The following is a 6,327-nucleotide window of genomic DNA, read 5'->3' as shown; positions in this document are numbered from 1 at the left end:
CGCAACAAAACCCTACGGTTGTACCTACCGCAAACAAACCCTAAACACAAAGTCTAGAATCAAACAATGCACCGATCAATCAATACAAAACTAATCAATCAACACACGAGGTTTATGCAATGAATCACCAAAATTTCCAGCCCTTAAACACAACCTATTTCATGTCTAAATCAAACTTTAAAATAGCAATTCAAGTCTATCAATCAAACAATCCAAAAAGCTCATCAAACACTAACAAGAATCATCATTCCTAGGTAGAACTAACAAGTTTAGCCAATAATCATCTTTGGACAGCCATGAACATTAAATAAAAGCATCATTAAACTCATCTTAAACATCAATTTAAACATTCAATAACCAATACTAATCAATAACAAGTCAATATCCCAAGTAATTGCAAAACTACTAATCAATTGAACAAGTAAACCAAAGTATATGAACAATGAAAAAGATGTAAGGATATGAATGAATTCTGGGCTGTTCTTGGCTGCTACAACTGATGAAAAACCTTCCCGAGGCTTGGTTCTTGTGTCTTCCTCCTTCCCTAGCCGCTACACGATCAAAACCCTAGCCGAAAAAACTTTTTTCTCTTTTCTTCCTTCCTGCTCTGCTGCGATCGGAACCTGCTGCAGCCCCTAGGGTTTTTATTTTTTTTATATAATATAATATAATATGGTCTTGGGCCTCCATGATGCATACGGGTCGGGCCTTGAGTTGTTTACTTGAAAACGTATGCGTAAAATGCTCGAAGAGTCCCGGTTTCTTCCTTTCTTTTACCCAAAACCTACAAGATTAATAAATGTATGTAAAACCTATCTAAAACGAGTTAAAACATATAAAATATAATATAATACGTAGATAAAACGTGCAGAAAATACGAGTGTTTTACAACACATCAAATATCCCCACACTTAAGACTTTTTCGTCCCTGAAAAAGAATACTACACAGGATCATACCCGAGTTCAACCGACAACTCTTGGTTTTATTTATTTATTATTATTATTAATATTTTTTTTTCTTTTTAAAGTATTATAACAAGTGACCCGTTACACCTTCCAACTTTCACCTAATAAGCCAGATCAGGTCGATTGCCGGTATTTCTGTCCACTTTAAACCCATGCCCCTAATACTTACCGATGCAAATAAGGCGTGACAATTCTATTAATTTGTATGACTAAGTGGAACCCACACCCAAAAGCCCTGCTGCCACTTCACCAATTCCATTATGGTTTTGCCGGGCCGAGCCACCCCAACTTGACATAAACCTATTGCCACATGATTAAAACATTTTGACTCATATACAATCCTATAAACTCTAGCTTGGTCAAGATCGACCGACAATAGTTTCCTTCATGGTGGTTTTGATTTAAAATAATTTTTTTTCTGCCTTTGGCTTTTATTTTTATTTTATTTTATTTTTTTTATACCATGTTGGACGAAACTACAGAAATGCATCAAGGCTCAGATCTGCGCCACCGCGCAACAGAGGGCCGAGCAAAACTGTCTTCTGCTAGCATCAACGTTCAGGTCTGCGCCACTACGCAACAAAGTACGGAGCTTCACAGGAATAAACACATATACAAAAGATTATACAAATAATATACAGACGATCATGTGACTCGAGGCTTGAGTATGACCCGGCTTTTCATTCCAGTTCTGTCAAGAGCTTAGTTAAACAAACAAAACCCCTAAGATGTTTCCCACTAAAGTCAGGCCATTTAAGAGGTTCAATTAGGTCAACAACCAAACCGCCCTTTCATTCTCAAAGGCTGAGCCTACCGACACATGATTACTGAGTCTAAACCGTTTGGTTACCATACATTACGTGCGGGTCTAATGGGCACTGTTCTTATTTATTATATATATATATATTAAAAGACACCAAGAGATTATGAAACAAACACTACTCGGTAATAATATCATTTCCTGTTCAACGTAGAGAAAACATATTTCAAGGGACAATTTTTCAAAAATTATTATTATCATTATTATTATTATTATTATTATTATTATTTTTATTTTTTTATTTTTTATTTTTTTTTCAAAAATTTTCCTACAACTAAGTAAAATAAAATAAACCCCATCCCCACACTTAGAACGAAATCGTCCTCGATGAGTATAAGGAAAAGAAATAAAATAAAAATAAAAACATAAAATAAAAAGAGAATATACAAGAGTAAAAACAAAGAACGGGTTACTCCCCTGGTTTGTGTGCAGAATCTTCAATAGCTGAGTAGTGTCCAGACGACCGTATAGCATTTGATTCGTGGCCGCAACCTCGGGAGAACCTGTTCCAAAACACCACCATAGCTACTATGCGCATAATGTAACCTGCAAAACTCAAACTCGCTCGCATGTAGCGGCGTACAATACGGAAAACAAAAACATAAAGAAATAAACATATTTTTATATATATATATATAAATAGGATACTCCTTAAATCGACCGACTCGAATGAAGATTGAGTACGAGCGGTTTCATCTTGGAACAACCTGAAATAGAAAAAAACAAAGAAAACAGATAGCGTCACACAAATACATACATACAAACTCTACAACTCGGGCAGTCTCCCGAGTGTGCATCCTTCGTGTCTAGGTCACGGAGAGCGCGTCAAGGTAGAATACCTCGACCGTCTGATCAGTCACCGGCTCTCCTATGTAGTGCTTCAATCTATGACCATTCACCTTAAACTTCCCACCTTTATCCTCTATTTCCACAGTGCCGTACGGGAAGACCTCAGTGACCGTGAACGGTCCCGACCATCGGGATCTCAACTTTCCCGGGAATAACCTCAACCGGGAGTTATACAATAAAACCAAATCCCCACACTTGAACTGCTTGCTACCCTTCAACTTCCTATCGTGCAGTTCCTTCGTCCGCTCCTTATACATAAATGACTGCGCGTAAGCGTGATCTCTCAGCTCCTCTAACTTGTGCAACTGGTAGAAACGAGTGCTCTCTGCGGCAGACATATCAAAGTTGACCCTCTGTAGGGCCCAAGAAGCACGGTGCTCCAACTCGACAGGAAGGTGGCAGGACTTCCCATAAATCATCCAAAACGGTGTGGAACCGGTCGGAGTCTTGTAGGCTGTACGGAAGGCCCACAACGCGTCATCCAACTTGTCAGACCAATCCCGACGATTCGAACCAACCATTTTCTCAATAATACGTTTGATCCCCCGGTTACTCACCTCTACCTGCCCACTAGTCTGTGGGTGGTAGACGGTTGCAAGCCGATGGGTGACCCCATAGCGACGCAACGCCTTCTCCATCTGCGCATTGCAAAAGTGAGTTCCTCTATCACTGATCAACGCCTTCGGGACACCAAAACGAGCAAAAAGGCTCTTGAGAAAACGTAGTACAACTCGGGCATCATTAGTGGGTAAGGCCTTGGCCTCAACCCACTTCGAGACATAATCAACCGCCACGAGTATATACTTGTTCCCACACGAAGATGGAAACGGTCCCATGAAATCAATTCCCCACACATCAAAAACCTCACAAACCTGAATAGCATTCTGGGGCATTTCATTTCGCGAAGAAAGGTTGCCGACCCACTGGCAACGATCACAATTCCTCACAAACGCGTGCGCATCCTTAAAAATCGAAGGCCAATAGAATCCACAATCAAACACCTTCTTTGCCGTCAAACTCGCACCGTGGTGACCTCCTGTCGGTCCAACATGGCAATGGCTCAGATTCTGCCATCCCTCCTTAATGTCAACACACCTCCTGATCAACTGGTCAGCACCTATACGAAAAAGATATGGGTCGTCCCACAGGTAAAACTTGACATCAGCAAAGAATTTCTTCTTTTGCTGGTAAGACGTCTTCGGGTAGTACCCGTCAGCAAGATAGTTCGCAAAGTCGGCGAACCATGGGAAACCCTCATCCTGAGCCGAAACAAACATAAGACTCTCTGTCGGAAAGTGGTCATTAATCCTGACCCCCGGCTCTCCTAACTCAGCTCCCTCAAGACGCGAAAGAGGATCGGCCGCCACATTCTCGGCCCCCTTCTTATCACGGATTTCAATATCAAACTCTTGAAGCAACAGGATCCATCGGATAAGGCGTGGTTTAGCATCCTGTTTGCTAAAGAGATAACGAATGGCAGAATGATCCGTGTACACAATCGTCTTGGAAAGAACAAGATAGGACCTGAATTTGTCGAATGCAAACACCACAGCTAAAAGCTCTTTCTCGGTGGTGGTGTAACTCTCCTGTGCACCATTCAGGGTCCGGCTCGCATAGTAAATCGGATGGAAGTGTTTATCCTTCCGCTGTCCAAGAACCGCTCCGACTGCGAAATCGCTGGCATCACACATCAACTTAAAGGGAAGCGACCAGTCGGGAGCAATCATGATCGGGGCGTTAACGAGTTTGTCTTTTAAAAGATCAAACGCCTCGATACACTGCTCAGAAAACACGAATGGGGCATCCTTCTCCAAGATTTTGGTCATGGGTCTCGCAATCTTAGAAAATTCTTTAATGAACCAGCGATAGAACCTAGCATGACCCAGAAAACTCCGGATGGATCTCAGGGAAGTGGGCGGGGGAAGATTAGAGATGGTATCGACCTTCGCTCGGTCGACCTCTATCCCCGCACTCGAAATACGATGCCCCAAAACGATGCCCTCGCGTACCATGAAGTGACACTTCTCCCAGTTAAGAACTAGGTTGGTGTCAACGCATCGGGCCAACATCCTCTCAAGGTTGCAGAGACACTGATCGAAAGAACTCCCAAACACAGAAAAATCTTCCATGAACACCTCCATGGAGTCCTCGATCATGTCATGAAATATAGCCACCATGCACCTCTGAAATGTGGCTGGAGCGTTACACAGTCCGAACGGCATACGTCGATAGGCAAATGTACCGTACGGGCAGGTAAAGGTGGTTTTTCTCCTGGTCATCGGGAGCAATAGGAATCTGAAAGTACCCAGAGAAACCATCTAAGAAGCAGTAGTACTGCTGACCTGCCAAACGCTCTAACATCTGATCAATGAAGGGTAGAGGAAAGTGGTCTTTCCTCATGGCATCATTTAGTCTGCGGTAATCGATGCAGACTCTCCAACCGGTCACAGTCCTAGTAGGAATGAGCTCGTTCCTCTCATTGGTGATGACAGTCATGCCACCCTTTTTAGGAACCACTTGGACTGGACTAACCTACGAACTATCGAAAATGGGGAAAATGATCCCCGCATCAAGGAGTTTGATGATCTCCTTCTTCACGACCTCCTGCATCTTCGGATTAAGCCGCCGCTTCGGCTGAACGACAGTCCTATAATTATCCTCCATGAGGATTTTATGCGTGCAAAACGAAGGGTTGATACCCTTGATGTCGATAATCATCCATGCAATGGCCTCCTTGTGCTCTCGAAGCACCCTCAACAATCTCTCTCTCTCGACCTCCGTCAAAGCAGATGCGACAATAACCGGTAACTTCCTCTCCTCGTCCAAAAACGCGTACTCCAGATGGGCAGGTAAATCCTTAAGCTCTAAGGAAGGAGAGGGGCTCTCGACAGAAGGTCGGTCCATCGGATCGTCACGTACGATCTCAGCAGACACTTCAGACTCTGGGTGATGTGACTCAGCGTCATCTTCCGTTGACTGATCGGTCATGGCAACCATCTCAATCTCCGGAATGTCCCTATCGAGAATCTGAGTGTCAGAGGCAGATCCTCCACAGATCTCGCTGAAAAACTCCCCAACATGCTCCATGATGGTATCAATAAAGTACAGGGAGACATCAGCAGACTTGGGGTGTTTCAGTGACTGTCGAACGTCAAAGGTGACGTTCTCATCCCCAACTCTCAAAATCAACTTACCCTCGCAGACGTCGATTAACGCCTATGCAGTGGCAAGGAATTGCCGGCCTAAAATAAGCGGTACGCTATCATCATCGTTCATGTCCAGAATGACAAAGTCCACCGGGAAGATGAACTTGTCGACACGAACCAGCATGTTCTCGACCACCCCTCGAGGGTATTTCACAGAACGATCAGCAAGCTGGATACTCATCCTGGTAGGCCTCGGTTCGCCTAAACCCAGCTTGCGATACACAGAATACGGCATGAGATTAATGCTGGCACCGAGATCGGCCAGCGCATGAATAACCGTATCATCACTCAAGATGCAGAGAATCGTGAAACTCCCTGGATCGGCCATCTTTTCCGGTAATTTCCGTTGTAAGACAGCAGAACAGCTAGCACTCAATGGGATGGAAGCAACCTCAGCAAGCTTCTCCTTATTCGAAAGGATATCCTTGAGGAACTTCGCGTGTTTAGGCATCGAGTCAGTGCCTCAAGGAATGGAATGTTAAGGTG

Source organism: Bidens hawaiensis, unplaced genomic scaffold (genome assembly GCF_021521415.1).
Source record: "Bidens hawaiensis isolate Kalapana, Puna unplaced genomic scaffold, B.hawaiensis_p1.1 tig00053954_1, whole genome shotgun sequence".
Lineage (NCBI taxonomy): Eukaryota > Viridiplantae > Streptophyta > Magnoliopsida > Asterales > Asteraceae > Bidens > Bidens hawaiensis.
This window is presented reverse-complemented; position numbering follows the sequence as displayed.